At 37.9% G+C, this 19,378-nt stretch overlaps 1 non-coding gene across 1 annotated transcript; it reads right to left on the bottom strand.

Moving 5' to 3' along the window:
- Window positions 1-633: 633 nt before the first annotated feature.
- On the bottom strand, window positions 634-740 carry LOC127125016 (small nucleolar RNA R71). Its single transcript, XR_007804482.1, has one exon. It is a non-coding gene; the product is annotated as a small nucleolar RNA R71 (small nucleolar RNA).
- Between the last annotated feature and the right edge of the window lie 18,638 nt (window positions 741-19,378).

Genomic DNA, 19,378 nt, shown 5'->3' on the forward strand with positions numbered 1-19,378 from the left:
ACCCGATAGACTATATTTTGTATATAGTCAGACAAGCATCAAGTTTTTGGCGCCGTTGCCGGGGACCTGTTTTAGTCTAATAGTGTGATTCTTTCGTTGCATGGTATAGACTAAGGTAAAAATAAAAACTAATTTACTCTCCCTTATTTCCCTGATTCTATGCCAAGTACTCGCTCACAAGGCGATAACTTAGCACCACCAGTCCCAGAATTAGAGCGTTTCTTATACGTAAGACGCCGAATACACGAATATCAACAAAAGTACGATATTCCCGATATCTTATCTCCTCCTAAATTAGAAGAAAAATCAACCATGGCTGAAGAGGGACCACAAAATCGTCCTCTTAAATTCTACGCTACCCCGTCTCAACAAGAACCTCACAACAGCATTGTTGCCCCCGCTATCAATCGAAACGATTTCGAGCTGAAACCCTCACTATTATCAGTCGTCTAACAACATCAATTTGCTGGAAATCCTACAGACGATCCTAATGAACACCTGAGCAAGTTTATGCAGTAGGCGGATATTGTAAAGGAGAATGGTGTATCTCGAGATGCGATAAGACTGCGCCTCTTTCCTTTCTCACTGAAGAACGTTTTCTTATCCCGATATTTTCCGCCAAGCAAAACTGCTATGCTGAGAGCTCAAATCAACGGATTCAGGCAAAAAGATGTGGAATCTCTCTACGAAGCGTGGGAGAGATACAAGGACATGATGAGGATATGTCCACATCACGGTCTCGAAGACTGGGTGATCATTCACACATTTTACAATGGGCTTCTGTATAACACAAGACTGACAATAGACGCTGCCGCGGGCGGTGCACTTATGGATAAGTCATACAACGAAGCCTATCAACTCATTGAAAACATGGCCCAAAACCATTGCCAATGGGGAGGTGAAAGAACTCCAATGGAAAAGTCCCAGACTAAGGGTGAAATGTACGAAATCAGTAGCCTTGACCATGTTCATGCAAAGGTAGATGCCCTTGTTCAAAAATTAGATAACTTGACTATACCACCCGCAGCCACCGTGGCTGCTGTAACTCCAAACTGTGAGTTATGTGGAAATCCTGGACACACTGCACAAGAATGTCAAATATTAGCAGGAGTCCCAACCGATCAAGTGAATTACACACAAGGAAATCCCTATTCGAATACCTACAACCCAGGTTGGAAAAACCATCCTAATTTCTCGTATAAGAATAACAATGCCCTGTATGCACCTGACCAAGCACCACTTGTTCCGCCTGGATACCAAAAGCCAGCTAATAATGCTCCTAACATGCCTAGGAAGTCAAATCTCGAATTGATGATGAAAAGATTCATAGCTACCCAAGTTCAAACAAACAAAGACTTCTTGAACCAAAACATACATACTAGCGAGCAACTTAAACAACTAGCGAGCAAAGTAGACGCCTTAGCCACCCATAATAAAATGCTTGAAACACATATTTCACAAGTGGCTCAACATCAAGCATCTACAGCCGCTCCAGCTGGAACATTTCCTGGACAGCCGCAACCTAATCCAATAGGACATGCAAATGCCGTTATACTGAAGAGTGGAAAAGAAGTAGACGGACCCGTAGATCCAAGACTCCAAAACCCTGCCATGTACCAAAAACCAGATAAAACCTCAATTGAGCAGGTGAATGAACCAAAGGAAACAGAAGATACCCCAAGAGGCCGAAGAGAAAGAAAAACCTTATGTGCCTCCGCCTCCTTATAAACCACCTATTCTGTATCCCTAAAGATTCAAAAGTTCCAAAACTGCGAGTCAATTTAGGAAATTTGTTGAACTTCTGAAGCAACTAAACATTACAATACCCTTTACACAAGCCATCACACAAATGCCCTCCTATGCCAAATTTCTTAAGGAAATCCTATCCAATAAGAAAAAGATTGAGGATAACGAGACAATTACACTTACTACCGAGTGTAGCGCAATAATCCAGAATAACATGCCTCCCAAACTAAAAGACCCAGATAGTTTTTCCATACCCTGTGTCATTGGAAAATTCGTCATAGACAAAGCTCTATGCGATCTAGGAGCCATCATTAGTGTAATGCCCTTAACCATCTATAAAAGACTCAGTATGAGAGAATTAAGACCGACCAAGATGTCTGTTCAATTAGATGACCGCTCAATCAAATATCCTGTCGGTATACTAGAGAATGTCCCAATACGTGTAGGACAATTTTACATTCCTACAGACTTCATAATCATGGAAATTAAAGAAGATGCCAATACACCTATCATTTTAGGAAGGCCATTCTTGGCTACCGCTGGAGCCATAATAGACGTTAAGAGAGGTAAGCTGACATTCGAAGTTGGAGAGGAAAAGGTTGAATTCATCTTGACCTAATTCTTACAAGTGCCAGCTATAGACGACACCTGTTATCTACTTGATGTCATAGACGAGTGCGTGAGAGAGATGGAGATGCAAGAAACCACATATTCGGATATAATGAAAATCCAAATCCCTCCAATCTTTGAAGACAATAATTTGCATGAACCATACCAAAACGGAAGTCTAAGCGAATGCTTAGCACTTACACCCAACCACATGCCATGCCCAAAGAAACCTGACTTGGAATTAAAAGCACTACCAAAGAACCTAAGATACGAATTCCTAGACACTGAAATGAAAAGACCAGTAATAGTCAACGCTGACTTGGGACAGATGGAAACTGAGAAGTTACTAGATGTCCTAAGAAAATACCCAACTGCGTTAGGAGATAACATCGCTGATATAAAAGGAATAAGTCCTTCTATCTGTATGCATCGCATTATGCTGGAGGAAGATTGTAAAACCTCTAGAGAACACCAGAGAAGGATCAACCCAATCCTAAGTATGGTAGTCAAGGATGAAGTAAAGAAACTTCTAGATGCTGGAATCATATAACCGATCTCTGATAGTCAATGGGTTAGCCCCGTTCATGTAGTACCCAAGAAAGGGGGTGTTATAGTCTTTAAGAATGAGAAGGGAGAGTCCATAGCACAAAGAATTGTGATCGGAAGTAGAATGTGCATCGACTATAGAAAACTAAACAAAGCCACTCAAAAAGATCATTTCCCTCTACCCTTCATTGATCAAATGCTTGAACGATTGGCTAAGCATTCTCACTCCTGCTATCTAGACGGTTATTCAGGGTTCTTTCAAATCCTAATCCATCCTGACGACCAAGAAAAGACTACCTTCACATGCCCTTATGGTACATTTGCCTACCGACGAATGCCATTTGGATTATTCAACGCTCCCGTAACATTTCAAAGATGCATGATGGCAATCTTCGCCGATTTTATAGACGACATCATGGAAATCTTTATGGACGATTTTTCTATTTATGGGAAGAGTTTTGAAGGATGTCTATCAAACCTTGAAATGGTACTCGAAAGATGCGTAAAAGTAAACCTCGTTTTAAACTAGGAGAAATGCCATTTCATGGTTCAACAAGGAATCCTGTTAGGTCACGTGGTATCTGACAGAGGAATTGAAGTAGACAAAGCTAAGATCGAAATCATAGAGAACCTTCAACCTCCTAAAACCGCACGAGAAATAAGAAGCTTTTTAGGACAAGCCGGTTTCTACCGACGTTTCATTAAAGATTTCTCGAAAATTACCAAGCCACTTACAAGATTATTAATGAAAGACGTTGATTTCATCTTTGATGAAAATGCTTAACAGCGTTCAACCAACTAAAAACATCTTTAATCACCGCACCCATAATGCAACCACCTGACTGGAGATTACCTTTTGAGATCATGTGCGATGCGAGTGATTACGCAGTAGGCGCAGTACTAGGACAAAGAAAGGATAAGAAGCTTCATGCTATTTACTATGCAAGTAGAACACTAGATCCAGCCCAAATGAACTACACCACCACTGAAAAAGAACTTCTAGTCGTCGTGTTTGCTTTGGACAAATTTCGTTCCTACCTAGTAGGGGCAAAAAAATTATCATTTATACTGACCATGCCGCTATTAGATATCTGTTAAGTAAGAAGGATGCCAAACCAAGACTTTTAAGATGGATCCTGCTCTTACAAGAATTTGACTTAGAGATAAAAGATAAGAAGGGTACTGAAAACGTAGTAGCAGGCCACTTATCACGAATCGAAGGGAATAAGCATGAACAAGTTCAAAGTAACGATGATTTCCCTTACGAACGACTCATAGCCCAAATGGAAAGCGATATGTCTGACCTAACATTGAACGATACAGAAATAGAAGAATCCGTGGAAGAAATACATGCGAATGCAACTCTGCCATGGTATGCTGATTTTGTCAACTACTTAGCTGTAGGAGTACTTCCACCTGACCTATCTTACCAACAAAAGAAGAAATTCTTTCACGATCTTAAACAATATTACTGGGATGAACCTCTACTTTTCAAAAGAGGTACCAACGGTATTTTCCGCCGATGTGTTCCTGAGGATGAAATAGATGATATAGTCTCTCGTTGCCATTTCGCTCCCTATGGAGGGCATGCAAGTACCTCAAAGACCTGTACTAAGATCCTGCAATCCGGCCTCTTTTGGCCCACTCTATGGAAAGATGTCCATAACGCGGTTATAAAATGCGACCGGTGCCAATGCACTGGCAACATCTCAAGACGTGATGAAATGCCACAAACAGGAATCTTAGAAGTAGAAGTCTTCGATGTATGGGGGATTGACTTCATGGGACCATTCCCAGCTTCTTTTGGTAATAAGTACATACTCGTTGCTGTCGACTATGTTTCAAAATGGATCGAGGTTGTAGCTTCTCCAATAAATGACACACGAGTAGTGATTAGGTTATTCAAGAACATTATCTTTCCTAGATTCGGTGTGCCAAAACTAGTAGTTAGTGATGGTGGCTCCCACTTCATATCGAATATCTTTGGAAAAATTCTTTTGAAGTATGGAGTCCGACACCGTGTAGCAACACCGTATCATCCACAAACTAGCGGGCAAGTCGAAGTCTCGAATCGAGAAATCAAACAAATTCTAGAGAAAACTGTAGGAATATCCAGAAAAGACTGGTCATCCAAACTAAACGAAGCTTAATGGGCCTACAGGACGGCTTACAAAACCCCGATAGGAACCACACCCTTCAAACTAGTCTATGGTAAATCATGTCACCTCCCTGTGGAATTAGAACACAAAGCATATTGGGCGATTAAGACCCTAAATATAAACTACACTTCCGCAAGCGAGAAACGGATTCTGGACATCCACGAACTAGAAGAGCTGAGACTGGACGCCTACGAAAATGCCAGGATCTACAAAGAGCGAACCAAAAGATGGCATGACAAACGCATTTCTAGGAAGGAGTTTAAAGACGGCAACATAGTGCTATTATTTAATTCAAGACTTAAACTTTTTCCTGGAAAACTCAAATCTAGGTGGTCCGGCCCTTTCGAGATCACCAAAGTCCTAAATAATGGTGCGATAGAAATAAAAGGTAGGAATAGTGACCCTTTTATAGTAAACGGGCAGCGACTAAAGCATTATCATAATATTGAAAATAGAGACTATTCGAACAGTCTCCGACTCATAGAGCTTCCCTCTCAACCCTAGTACACCGCGACGCTACTGTCGAACTTACGACATTAAACAAAGTGCTTAGTAGGCGACAACCCACCTTTTTTTGTTATCTTTGTTACAAACTACTTTCCTTCTTTGATTTTCTTATTTATTTTGTTGGCTCCCCTCTTCTTGATTCTTTGCAGTCATTCTTGTTGCTTCTAGTTACTAACCTAGACATATTGGATACTGATAAACAGGAAAATTACTAACTAGTTAGTTACTTACTTTCATCATGCAACAAATAGAGACAGTTTTCAGAGGCAGAGTTCAAAGAAGGCGGTATGATTATCTAGCTGGGAAGGATATGACGTTGACCATATATTATGATGGACCTACCATGGATAAGTTAGGTATCCGAGATAGCATCCTATTTATGTTTAACCAACTTGGGTGGGAGAACGCAGCCATTAAGAGACGGTTTGTCACGTACCGTGAACTAACCTTAGAATTCCTTAGCTCCCTGGTATACAACCCTGAGCATGGTTACGGACTTAACAAAGGGTTGATATCCTTTAGGATGTTTAACATGGACTTCACCTATAGCCGTTGAGACTTTGCTGACCTTCTAGGATTCCCTAGTGGCCCTTTCGTCTTTACTACCCGCCAGGAGGAACTAATCGATGACATCGACCTAGATGACTTTTGGGGTAGCTTAATTGAAGAATCCAACCCTAACCCGAATGAGATGCACTCACAAATGATCCATAACCCTGCTATCCGATACTTTCATAAAATACTAGCCCACACCTTATTTGGTAAGGAAGAGAATAATACCATAGTGTCCCGCGATGAACTCTTCATCTTGCTATGTGTCGATCAAGGTCGACATGTCAATGTCGTGACATTCATGATGGAAAGATTTGTCCACCTTGCTAAGAACAGCCATACCCCAATAATAATAGGTGGCCTAGTAACCATGATAGCAGACGCCATCGAACTTAGACGCCCACTTTATGAGCTTGTACCATTTGGAAACATCCGACCCATGGATATCGAATTCTGCTTTAACCGCAGACTCATAGGAAACCTTGGGACAGATACTTTTGATTATTTAATCAATAACAAAGTGGTTCGACTATTTACCTTGCCTAACCATGAGAGAACGAGTGTTCACAACCGCAATAACTGGCTATATGACTTAGATGAACACCCTACTGATCCACCTTCACCTCCCGGGACACCGCCCAAATATGAGTATATCAATGACCCTATCCACATGGAAGAATCTGACCTTGAAACACCTCCCAACTATTATAACATTGATGAACTGGTTCCTCCATCATATGCTGATAATCATGCCATGCTTCTCACCCGTCTGAATGGTTTCCAAGCTGACATCACAATTGTGAAAGACAAGATAAAGATTATGCGTCTTGATATCTTAGGCCTGATGGATATAGCCGTCGAGCAGTTTCATCACCTAAACAAAGTTGTAGCTGTATTGGGGCAAAACCGTGGCTGATACTACTGACCACTGATTTCTCCTACTCGCACTAAGCAATGAGGACACTGCTTTGTTTTGTATGGGGAGGGAGCACATTTATTTTATTACTTTTGTTTTCTATGTTATCGTTACTATTTTTTTCATATGTTACATTTAATTTCAATTTAGTAATTCAATTGCTATTCATTTATTTCTGCTTATTCATTTATTTATTTTTGCATCTATGCTTTTAAGTTCAATTGCTTAGTTATCATATTATGCTGTTATCATATGCTGCTGCAACCTGTGATGAGAAAATTTAAAACCAGCGTGTGATGACCGTCACATATAGTGTGACGCCCATCTCACAGACGTGACGACCGTCACGGATCTGCCACGATCGTCACACGACATGCAAATGACCGTTACGAGCATTTGACCGTTGCAGACGACCGTTACGCATCCGTTGTGCGTGACGACTGTCACACCCATGTGACGACCGTCACGAATTACAGAGAGCTCGCCTATAAATTCAGGCGCTTTTCCTCTCTTCTTCCTCATCAATTACCACTCTCATACCATTCTACTATCCATTTATTCAATTCTTTACATTTTCTTCAAGCGTCTAACTCACAAATATTCCACCTCACCCACCAATACCAAAAGTTTCATAAACCTTACAAATGGCCCGTCAAGAAAGAGCTACTCCCGACCTTTCAACCGTTGTATTCCGAAATGGAGAAGCCGGTGAACGCCAAAGAGACAACTACCTCAAGTTCTACCAACGCTCTGTTCAAGCTATGAGGTATGTTGATCATGAATGCCTGACGGAGCTAGGACTTTTGGAGGGCGTGGAGTGGATGTTGGCAAACTCTAGCTTAACGCAACTGTGTACCACACCGCAGCCAACCTACGAAGCGCTGACCCTGGAGTTTCTGAGTTCCTACTCCTATATCACACCCCCTAGCGCTACTCAGTATCTCGCCGGAGTCGCCACATTTAGAATTTTCGGCACCGAGTATTCCCTAAATCAAACCCAGATAGCGCGAATGCTTGGTTTCCGACATGGAGAAGGAATTCACTGCTGCATCCCGGAAGGATGGTCAAAGATAGCATTTCCAGTTTGGCACAACCCCACCAACATGAACGCCACGAGCTGGGATACGCTTAACGCAACATACATTCACAACCCAGCCATTAGATATTTCCACCGAGTCCTGGGGCATACAGTTTCTGGAAGAGTCAGCAATCATAAGGTAAACTCCAAGGAACTTTTCCTTCTTCACTGTGTGTTTGCCGAAATTGCGTTCAATGTCACTCCCTTCCTACTAGCCAACATCCAGGCTGCTTGCATGAGAGGCAGCCAAGCGTTTTGTTTTGGGGGAATCATCACCTCCATAGCACTAGGCTTGAATTTGGGAGATAGGCTAGCCAACTTACCAGCCCTGCAGGCAGAATTCCTCGACATCGACTACTGTCGTACTTCACACCTGATCAAAGCAAGAGACGACGAGAAGTACCATCCTGTTGTTAGAAACAAGGTAGTTCGAAGCATCATCATGCCAAACAGAAACCGCACAGATCCGAGAGATATGAAGAATTGGACTTTCGATCTGGATGCCCCCGAGGAAAATGAAGGAAATCCTGGTAATGAAGCAGATGAAGTCGAGGAGGAGCTTGACCGAGGCATGCCTCAACCACCTCAGGAGCACGTTGCAGAGACTTCTTCCAGAGGACAACGAAGAAGCGAGCAAAGACCCGCCTCCATGGAAAACATCTACGCCGAAATGCTGCGACACAACCAAAGAATGGAAGAACGCCAAACAGAAATGATGCAAGCGATCCAGCAAATACAGCGGGATCAACACGATTATGCTAACTGGAATGATCAGGGGATGGAGGAGCTTTCAGACCAGATGAGTGCCCTCACGTATCGCGTAGATGCCATCTAGGAGTACACTCAGCATGTAGGATTGGATCCTACCCAGCGAGGAAGAGGTGAGCGCGCAAAAGCAAGAGCCAGAGCACGCAGAAGTCAGCCGCATAACGACAAGTAGTGATTTTTGTTTCTTTCTTTTTATTCTGTATATTGTCGCATTGAGGATAATGCATTGATTAAATGTGGGAGGAAATCCTTATCACTCCTCTACTTGTTTCTATTGTTAGTATTTTCAGCCAATATAAAAAATTTTGTTTGTCCTTATCAATCATTTATACACATTTTGGCATAACAAATTTTTTTTCCTTAAGATTAAATGCATACCCTACGAGTATATAGGTTGTCCTGCAGAGGTTTTGTTAGGAAAACTGAGAAAGATCTAACAAGATTGATACCGTCCCGACACCCTAGATCCCTCACTTCTACGAGATCAGTTTGAATAACCATTATACCGACACCTTAAGTCTCAATTCTAGATTAACCCCTAGTAGTTTATACTAGCAGTCAGCACCGTCTCAAGCGTAAACCACGTGGAGAGCCGATGAATATAAGTGTTTGATGCCTACAAATTAAGAAATTCCTTCATACTGTTGCTATCAGGAAATTGATAAACGAACCATACAAAAGGTTGCAAAAAGAAGGAACAGAAACCCCAGTTGGTTGGTCCAGAGGTACCTGGTCCTGGACTCGGTAGGGCGAACTACGATTCGATCCCCCACAACCTTCAAAAAGGGGATATATAAAGGGGTACCGCACTAGTGTACCAGACCCCCGTGCTAAGAAAAGAATCAAAGTCACTAACCGGCTACTTCACTAAGTGCGTGCGGAGGCAAATGGCTTAATGTGATTGCGCTAGAATGAAACCGGGTGAAATAGAAATAGAGACACTAGGTTGAGCTATAATAGCATGATTCAAACTGGCTTGTGTAAATGAGAGATCTACGCTAAAGCTGAATACTCGTGTCGTCGCAGTATCTTTAGTGTTTTACTCGAATATCAGTCATCTTAACAATCCACCTGACAACCACGTATGAATGGGTAATGTGTTCGTGTTTAACTTTGTTTTCAAATTGTATTTGCTTGAGGACAAGCAAAGATTCAAGTTTAGGGGAGTTTGATAACGCGAAAACACATAGGATATTTGCCTTGATTTACACTTAAAGATCATATCATTTTAATTAATATCCCGATTATTCCGTAAGTATTCGAGTTGTTTTTGCAGGTATTTAAATCTTCATGCATTAATGAGCAAAATGAAGAAAAGGAAGAAAAAGAAGAAGAAACAGATGAGAAAGCACAGAAAAAAGCAGAAAACCAGAATGCAGAATTTGTGGATGTGACGACCGTCACAGATTCATGACGACCGTCACGACCCAGCCTGTGACGACCGTCACAGGCCCATGACGAGCGTCACGCGGCCAGAATTTGCGCTTTGAAATAGTCAATCACAGGCACCCAAACGTGCCTAAATTCCCTCCAACAACTTGACTCCCACGGATTCCTCATTCAAACCAAGTCTTCCTTAAATATCTCAACCACCAAGACCTAAAGGGGCACTATATAAAGGACCAAAGTAAAATTGGGAACGCCTACATTTATTTTTACGCTCTGCAATTAATTTTTACAGCTTTCTAGCTTTTTAGTATTTTTCTTTTCAGCAACTTTGTTTCCGTTGCCTTAATTCATTCGCCATTCTTTTTAGAATTCCTGTTTTCTCCTTTCCTTTCCGTTTTCCAGTTAGCCATAGTAGTAGTTTCCTACACCGGGGAACTACTACACTTTATTTAATTTTAGTAAGCAATTTGTATTGAAGAAGCAGAAGCCTACCGACTTGTGGAGGTCTGCTCAAGTACTCCGAGATTTGCTATACTCTGTTACTTCGATTGCTAGGTTTTTATTGAATTATTATTATTGCCCAGTTATTATTATAATTATGTTTGTCGCAGTGTTGATCTGTTTGAGCTCTGTGTTTGCCTTATTTAACATGTCCGGCTAAATTACCGGTATCGGTATGTAGCAATTTAATTAGATGGGATTTAATAATACTCGATGAAAACTCTTTTTCTCAAACAATCTTTTAGGCTGAAGTTTTTAATTTAAATTTAATTAACTTTATCACAAAAGCGTGAGGAGCTATTTAATACGGTTTTGCCACGAGAGTGGGAAATTAACTAAGGTGAAAGCCAACAATCGCGAGAGCGTGAGGCTCGAGCTGGATAGTAAAAATTAGGCATTGAGTTTAAAAACAGCAAGAGCACTTTAAAAGCAATTAGAACTTGTTTATTTTAAAAAAGTAATTTTAACTTCAAATGGGACAGCGAAAGCGTACATTCTGACTTAAAGCTATAAGCCGAATCAACAATTACGAGAGTGTGAGATAAAACTTTTTAAATAAATATTTTCTACTGAGAGATATTTGACATTTAAACTATTCACCGGTGACCTATCGAATCCCTGACAATTAATGCGTTGCATACTGATTCCTTCCATTAATTCTTTCTTAAAACCAAACTTCCCTTAGATTTACTATTGCTGCCCCCGAACTTCTACTAATCATTCCCTTAGGTAAACATAGTGACGTTAGTAACACTAGTTTGACCATAGGTCCCTGTGGGATCGATATCTTTTAAAACTAAAGCGACTGGACTGTGCACTTGCAGTGAAGTACCCGATATACTATATTTTGTTTATAGTCAGACAAGCATCAAGAAGCATGTTTCTCCTTTCTTAATTCAATGTTAAGGTCCATGCAACCAAGAATAATTTTTATGTTTTCTTTCCAGTCCTTGAAATTTTCCCCATTAAGGACCAGAACCGATTTCAGATTAGCAGATATTAAAACAATTGTAGTTGAAAAAAAAACAATAAAGTTAAACATTTAAATATACTAACATAAAATAAAACTAAATTATCGATTTGTTCAAATATAGACATAACCCATCTTAAGATACGTAGTGCACCATCAATATTGAGTCTTTGGACACTAATATTAATTGTTTGTGGTACTCTTGTTGTAACGGTCAAACATTGATAAAAAATGTCGAATAATCAACCCCTCTTTGGATTGATTTATTATTCACATGTGAAACCCTATAACTATTACATATTTATCACCCCAGATGCATATGAAAACCGACCAATCATCAATTATTCTTTGTGTCAATTGATACTTGCATGAATAAACACACACACAAAAGAAAAATATTTAATATTTTTTATAAGCAATCTTCCAAAAAAAGAAGTCACTTTAGTGACATTTTATTTTAATTGACTCACTTAAAATGTTAAGCTTTGTATAAGTTTATAAACCGTAGCCAAAACTTAAATAAAATTGTAACAAAATTAATTTAATGTATTATACGAAACATAACAAAAATTATAACAAATAATATGTCATATAATAAAAGAAAACAAATTTATCAAAGTCATTTATTTGTTTATTAAAATTACTTATTTTAATAAATAAAAAAAGGAATACCGTTGTCGGTGCTATATAGTAACAAAAGAAAGACAAACAAAGTATACTTGTTTACTATGGGTGCTCTTACTAAACATAAGTTATTTTTAATATATACTCCCTTCATCTCATAAAAAGTGTCTCATTTTCACTTTTTCTCTGTCTCAAAATAATTGTTTTTTTACAATATCAATGCAACATTTATTATCATTTTTCCACTATCATACCCCTATTTATTAACTTTCAATTTATTCAACCATTCTTTTAACTACAATTAATAGAGATATTCTAGTAAATGGTATTAGTTTTATCATCAAAACTGACGCATCCAATCATTTCATTAAGAACCATGAATTGTTCAAATAAGGCACTTTTTATGAGACAGAGGGAGTATTACTTATACAAAACAAATGAAACAAGCCTATAACATAAGCAGCAAGTAAGTCTTTGAAAAGAATGACACAACCAGCAACTAACGAAGTCAATCACAACCAGAACCTTAATTCAAAATTCAATTTAATTATCACACCGAAATAGATAACGATTTTCACAAAAAATTGTAATTACTTATTTATTAAAACTAATAATTTTAATAAATAAATAAAATTAAAACAAAATTTTCATGATTGCTTCCAGAGATTGGAATTCGGACGTTGTTGTTTGAGTTAACTTGTATCATTCCTCCTCCCTCCCTTTTTTTTATTTTTGCAAAAGAGCAAAAATAGAGAAACATATAGTTTCTCCTCATTTGCGTTTATAAAGCCAATTCCATCAACTTTTAAGCATTCTTAAAGATTTTGTCCATTAGATTAAAGCTTATAACATCTCTATTCCACTACATTGTGTAACACCCTATGTTTCTAGAAAATATTTATATTAATTAATTACAATTTTATATGTGTATTTAATTATTATTTGTGTGATAATTGAGATGTGTTAGGACAACAAGGATGAATGACCATTGGGTAGAGAGTGTGAAGAATGATTAAAGGTTTTTTCCTCATGCTTCTTGATCCCTTTTGCCTCATTTTATTCAAACTTTCACAACCCCTAAGCAAATATTCATTAAGCTCATTCTTCATCTCCAAGCAACCTTGTCATTGAGGGCCTAACACAAAACAAGTGAAAAAATTCATTCAAAAGCAAATGCTACAGTAAAAAGAACATAATGCAGTAAAGGAGTAAAACAATCCCATACATTTTTGTAGTATACAACAGTAAAAATAACTATCTCAAAATCAATTTCAAACTTCACCAATAGTTATTGCAATAAAACCAAGAGACCAAATTCAAAAAAAGAAGAAAAATGAGCAAGAAAAATCACCACAGTAACATAGTACAACAATAGTTTCACAAATTCTACACACAAAAAACATACAGTAGCACACACGACAATTCCACTCTCAATCCACTCCTATATTCCACCAAATTTACAACTCATTTTTTGTACTAATCTCTTTGATCTTATCCCAAAAATCATTCCTCGAAAATCCCAATTGAAGGTGAGAAAAATACACAAGAGGGGGGGGGGGGGGTGAATTATGCATGCCTAAAAACCTTTTTTCACTTCTGATTCTAGAACATCAGAGTCTGAACCACGTTCAGAGTCTGATACTAGAGTGAGTAAAAATAGTGAAAAGTTTACTTCCTTTTCTTAGCCTTGTTTCAAAACCTAAGGTGTCAAGCTCAGATCCGGATTCAAGTAAGAGGATGAATCAGATCAGAGTCTGACTTCAGAGTTAGTTTCACAACGAAATATAAATCTAGAAGTAAATAAAGAGACACACAAAAAGAGATTTTAACTACTCCTGGTTCCTTTCAAACCGAGGTAGTCCAATCCCGTTACAGCACAAAAGCTTTTAACTGTAATCAAACTAATTATAATTGCTAAAGTTAGCTGCTCAAGACTTCCTGCTCAATCAACCTAGATCAAGACTTCTTTCTCCATCCTCAAGCATGAGACTTTAATGCCTGAACAACTCATTCAGGACTTCCTTCTCTACCCGCAAGCATGCGACTTCAATGCCCAATCACCCAAATTGAGACTTCCTTGCTCTACCCTCAAGCATGAGACTTCAATACCTGAATAACCCGTTCAGGACTTCCTTCTCTTCCCACAAGCATGAGACTTCAATGTTCAAGCACCCAACAAGAGACTTATTTGCTCAAGCATCCAATAAGAGACTTTTTTGCTCAATATAACAGAAAGAGACTTACTCTGAGCATAATGGCTAGAGTCTTCAGATTCTGTTAATAACATAATATGGTATTAACCTTGTGTTTAAATGCGTGCTTTTTGGATAAGCAGATACATGAAGGTTTACACTCTTAAGCAGAATATGAATTGTTTACTCCTGAGTGTAGAAGAATGAAGTTTTCATTCTTTTTCTCTCCTTGCCCAAATTTTCTTCTAGTTGTGCTTTTCTTTTATGTTGAACATATTCACATATTCTTTCTTCAAAACACATATGAATACATTTCAATCTACTCTCTCACACTTAATCCTTGTGGTTATAATTTCCATTTAGTGTGTGTTTCTCTTATCTGTGTTTTTTGTGTAACACAAATTCTCTCAATCCATTTATGTGAACTTGTATCACATCCTTGTGAACACACTCACATTCATTCTCTTTAAGAGAGCTATTTGAGAGCTCTTAAGAAACTGAATGTTTTTGATCTTCTCCTTTAAATAGATGTTGAGAATAGATTCGTTGAAGATAGAAACTATCAATGACACAAGTAGTTCTTTAAGGTCTTTAGCTGGTGTACAATAGAGTGAGCTAAAAACTCATCTAGCATAAATAAGTTGAGAGGAGCAGAGTAGATTTTAGAGCAGTTGGAGAGATAAGATCATGACAACATAACTCTATGCTGATTAGACATAAAGTAGTGTAACATTGTCACTTGATCTTCTTTAGATAACTTCTGACCGGAGACTTCTTGTAGACATTTGTTGAAGCTTGCTCAGAGTCATTGTTATTATTATACTTAACTTCATAAATCAGATGATTTTTATAGAATTAGTTAAAGCATGATCAAAAACTAAAGTATGTCTTTAGAACCTAGTTGGAATGAGACTTCAGAGTCTAGAGTACACAACTTATGAGCTTTCCTTCATCAGAGTCTTGATCAGAACTAGTCTAAATGAATACTTTTAGAGTTGATGACTTGATGTAGACAATAATCCTTTGAAGTAGAATCTTCAGAATTATTGATGACACTTGTTTAGAAGTTGGAGAGTCATTCCTTATGACAGAGTCTGCTTACTTCACATCGCTCTAGTCTTCATAATCTTGTTGATCTTTGAATAAAGTTGGTCATCTGAAAGACTTGAGTAGACTCTTCAGAGTCTGAAATCTTGGTTCTAATTATTCAGATTCATAACAACTTTTCTTCCCTTTAATGGTTCTCCTGAGTGATTAACTTGATTTATATCAAGGTTAATGTCTTTTGATCCTGCACACTAGAATAACCATTAGTAAACCCTATTTTTCGTTAAATACTTTGTTATCATCAAAACCTTTTAAGGGCATGAACAAATCGTGTTCCAACAATATCCCCCTTTTTGATAATGATAAACAAATGTATTTAAGAACAACGGTTGATGATTTAATTAGCACAGTCTAACATCAGACGCTGAGGTTTATAAGCTCCCTGTAAGACCCCAATTTTGACCCTAAGATCCCTCATGCAATTTCATCATATACATTAGCATCGGGATCACACCTTTGCATCCTCCTTACCCCTTTCTCATTGGGTTTGTTTTGGGAGAGATCACCAAGCACTATGTGATTGTATCATACTTGTATATTATCATTTTACTAACTAAAATACCAAAAATATGTCTTTGTATTTGCCTAACTTTTTGTAGGTAGGGCATGATCCTCATTGATCTATCAAGTCCACACCTAGGGTTTAAGACCCTCATGGAAAAGAGAACAACTATGGATTGACCCACAAATGGTTATAAGCATCATATATGAGTCCCAATGATTCCTACATATGATATTGATCAGGTATTCTTCAAGAGTTTGAAGGTGATTTGCCTTGGAAACCCTAGTTTGACTAGGTATTTTGAGTAACTTCTCCAACAAGCCATCTCACCAATTGATCAAATTTCTCAAGGGACACCTAAACACTCATCATATTATGCATATATGATCTATCATGAGCCAATAAAGTCAAAAGAATTGAAGGTTAGCAAGTTGGTTGATGGTGGTTGGCCATATGAATTCATCTGATCAAAACTGGGTCTCCCTAGACCCTATCTCCTACAATTTTCACCATATGAAAATTATTCCAAGAGCAAAGTTACTCTAAATGACATTCCAAACAACTTTCATGTTGAGACCTAGAGTTATTTTTTCTTTTAAAATCATTTTCTATGTTGAAACATTATAGGTCATTTTGTCTAAACCCTAATATGAAAGTCAACTTCCCAAGGCCATAACTTGCTCAATTTTTGTGAGATGAAATATTTACAAGTTGAACAATAAAATTCAAGATGTCTACTTCAACGTTTATGTTTGGAGTGAGATCTAATTCAACTTTTATGAGCATGTGATATGAGGATACATTATAGGTCATTTTTGACCTATATCATTGAACAAGTGATTTTTCCAAACTTCAAAAATGCATAACTCTACCATTCTAAATCCAAATGCCATGAAATTGGTGACCGTTTTGAAGGTGTTTGAAAGAGATACAACTTTTATGAAGACACTTTTCTCATTTGAATCTCATATAAAAAGTTAAGCAAGGTGGAATATTGAGATATATGGCTTGACACTAAGAAAAAATTTCAACATGTTGAAATTTCCAAACTTCCACCTTGAAATTCACCATGATCCAAGTTCCAAATGAAAAAGTGTTCAACATCAAACTTGTTCCCCTTGATCCAAGCTTTCCAAAGAACCCAAGTTCATGCATTTTGGATGAAATTTGCTCGGTCTGCACATGGCTTTAACAGAGCTGCATCATTGGAGAAAACCAAATGTCCCAAACTCCACATATCATTGCCTTGCCACTCAAGCCTCATTTGAACTTTAGAACAGTTGTATATGGATCAAAATGGATTGCTTCATGGGTCTGTACACACCCATGCAAGCTTGTGCATCACATTGCCAAATTTAGCAATTTTTCAAGTGTGCAATTATCAATACCAAATGCTATAAATACAAGGCCTCTGAGCTCAATTGAAACACACCTTGCACGCCAGCTTTTCCCCCCAATTAAAACCCTCACATTTCAAAGGAAAACCTGAGAATTTTCAACTTGAAAATTGAGTTTGAATCTCACTGTTTGGAGATTCAAGAACTCCAGGATCCAAAGCTTTGTACCATTGATAAACCTCTCCTGCAAGCTTCTCAAGTGTGAACAGATCAAGGTTGAAGCAAGCAACATCAAGTTCTGCACAACATTGAAGGTAATTTTCAGAAAACTTCATCTCTTCGATTCTCACTCAATTCTCTTGGATCTTTGGTTGTTTGAAGTCCTACCAATATTGGCAAGAAGATTGAGTTGCTTAGAGGTCAAATCGAAGCAACTCAGTTGACACACCTCAAAATTCAACTCCTTATATCTTTTTATATATTTGGAGTTAGTTGAAATTTAGGTCAAATTCGTGCTCTACTCCATTTTTTACTTTCAAATAATGTCCTCCTTTTTCATTTTCTTGATGGTGATGAGTGCACCAGTCCGGTGGACCTCGCCTGAGAAGGTTACCGGAGGTCCAGCGCCAGTGGTGTGCTTGACAGGTTCTAAGCCATTGATCTCATTTGAAATGTTTTAATCTCATGCGTTGGTTTTAATTATCATCCCTGCAGCGCATTGACTTAGGTCTATTGTGGAACGCACGCGCTGATCCACTTGATCTGCCACCTCAATTAATGAGGGAGGTCAAGTGGTCCACATTTTTTCTGATTATTTGAATTTCATTTAATTTGTTTTATTTTCATTAATTCATATTAATTTTAATATTGATCCAAAAAATATGAGAGTTTCACCAAAAAATTTTAAATGAATTCCTCTTTCATATTCTAAATTAAAATTATTTTTTTGGATCATTATTAATATTTTTCATGATTTAATTGATTTTGTGATTATTTTTAATAGTTTAAAAATACTTTTAAGTCTTTAAAAATTCTGAAAATTTTTCTCCAAGGTCCTTTGACCTTGTTTAACCTATGATAAATCTCATGGTCGTTTCTTTGGTGATTTGATGAGGTTTTAGAAATTTGGCAAACCATATTTAATTTAAATGCCTTATTTTAGTATTTTTGATTTGAATAAATGCCAAATAATTGTGTTGACCTCTCGTGATGGTTTGTGTAAGTTTGACTTGTGCTGTTGGGTCTTGGTCAAGGTTGATTTGACTTTGCTAGGTTAATATCATTGGATTTAGGGGATTGATGGAATGTACATTCCATCTCCCAAAATGAATGAATGATATTAATTTGGTAAAAGTCCTCCTTTGACCAATTTGAGTTTTGATCCATTACCCTCCGTCTTCATCTATTTCCCATTCTTTATGCATCCATCTCATTTGGTCCATGATATCTCTAAGTTCTAAGGCTAGTTGATTGCAAAATCAACATAAGTATGAATGAGATTAGGCCACCTCTTTTGCATATTCTTTTTGTGTGTGGTATGTTTCATGAGCATAGTCCATTATACTATGTCTCTAACATGCATTAACACCAAAATTCTATTGCCCTACCTCAAATAGTTGTGACTTCTACATAAGTCCAATTACGATTGCTTAACCTAGCGCTAAACTTTTGACACAAAAGGCATAGCATTCTAGTTAGTGAGATTGTAAGTCTCCCCTCTTTCATGGTATTGTGTGGAAACTTGGTCTTTTTTCATTCCTTTAGAAGATGTCTTGGCTCAAGGATCCATGCTTGTGATAAGTGGGTTGAGTGTTCTCCAAAGAATGACTTAAAAAATGAAAAGCAAAAGCAAAACAATACTAACTTCTAACTCAT

This window comes from Lathyrus oleraceus, chromosome 2, assembly GCF_024323335.1.
Source record: "Lathyrus oleraceus cultivar Zhongwan6 chromosome 2, CAAS_Psat_ZW6_1.0, whole genome shotgun sequence".
NCBI classification, from domain to species: domain Eukaryota; kingdom Viridiplantae; phylum Streptophyta; class Magnoliopsida; order Fabales; family Fabaceae; genus Lathyrus; species Lathyrus oleraceus.